At 71.2% G+C, this 1,008-nt stretch overlaps 2 non-coding genes across 2 annotated transcripts in view; both read left to right on the top strand.

The window, feature by feature from the left end:
- The first annotated feature begins 404 nt into the window (after positions 1–404).
- LOC147154918 (5.8S ribosomal RNA) lies at positions 405–558 on the top strand. The gene has a single exon (XR_015092833.1). It is a non-coding gene; the product is annotated as a 5.8S ribosomal RNA (ribosomal RNA).
- Positions 559–934: 376 nt separating this feature from the next.
- The window catches only part of LOC147154917 (28S ribosomal RNA), a 4,517-nt gene continuing 4,443 nt past the window's right edge, over positions 935–1,008 (top strand). The window contains exon 1 of the ribosomal RNA XR_015092832.1: positions 935–1,008. This exon is cut by the window's right edge and continues 4,443 nt beyond it. This is a non-coding gene — a ribosomal RNA (28S ribosomal RNA).

Genomic DNA, 1,008 nt, shown 5'->3' with positions numbered 1-1,008 from the left:
CTCCGTCGGGCGGTCGGCGGCCGGCCGGCCGGCGGGGAGCTGCGAGCGGGGCGCGCGTCGGCCGACACCGACGCCCGCGCCTCGCCTCGCCGCCCCCCCGCCGCGCCGCGCCGCGCCGCCGCGCCGCCCTCGGTCCGGCCTCCCCTTCGCCCCGAGCCGTCCACTCAACCCCTTAGTCCGGGCCGCGCGGCCCACTCGGAACACCTAAAAGCCGACGGGTACGCAAGACTCCCCCCGCATCTCCGGTGCGGGGGCGAGGCGTTCAAAGTCTCCCCCGCCCAGGCCCCCGCCGGGCGCGGGGCGGGGGAGCGCCCGGCGGCGCCGTCCCCCGGAACTCCTTAACCCCCTACCTACTATCCCCCCCTTTCTCGAAACCTGGCAAACTACAAAACCAAACTCTATACGACTCTTAGCGGTGGATCACTCGGCTCGTGCGTCGATGAAGAACGCAGCTAGCTGCGAGAACTAATGTGAATTGCAGGACACATTGATCATCGACACTTCGAACGCACCTTGCGGCCCCGGGTCCCTCCCGGGGCCACGCCTGTCTGAGCGTCGCTTTGCAATCGATCGGGAAAACGGGGGGTCTGGGTCGGACCTCGGTCCTTCCCCGCTCCTCCCCGCTCCTCCCGCGGCTGGGGCCTTCGCGGGCCGCCCTCCCGAGGCGCGGCCCCCGTGCCCCCAAGTGCAGACCTAGCGCCGCTCCTCTCCCCCCCGACCGTCCCTCCGTCTCCGCGCGTCCCGCGGGGCACTTCGCGGCTGCCGGTGGAGGACTTCCTTCTCCCCTCGCGCAGCCCGCGTCGCGGCCCCAGGGTCCGCGGTCCAGGCGGGCGCAAGGCGTCGGCCGGGGGGGTTTGCCGGCGCGAACCCCTCGACCAGCGAGCGCGGCTCTCCCCTCGAAAGGCGGGCCGCCCGCTACCCCCTAACTCGGCTCCGACCTCAGATCAGACGAGACGACCCGCTGAATTTAAGCATATTACTAAGCGGAGGAAAAGAAACTAACCAGGA

The sequence above is a fragment of the Leptonotus elevatus genome, unplaced genomic scaffold (genome assembly GCF_054856555.1).
Source record: "Leptonotus elevatus isolate MCC_2025b unplaced genomic scaffold, RoL_Lele_1.0 HiC_scaffold_219, whole genome shotgun sequence".
NCBI classification, from domain to species: domain Eukaryota; kingdom Metazoa; phylum Chordata; class Actinopteri; order Syngnathiformes; family Syngnathidae; genus Leptonotus; species Leptonotus elevatus.
Note: the sequence above shows the minus strand (reverse complement) of the source record. Positions and strands in the feature narration are given on the sequence as shown.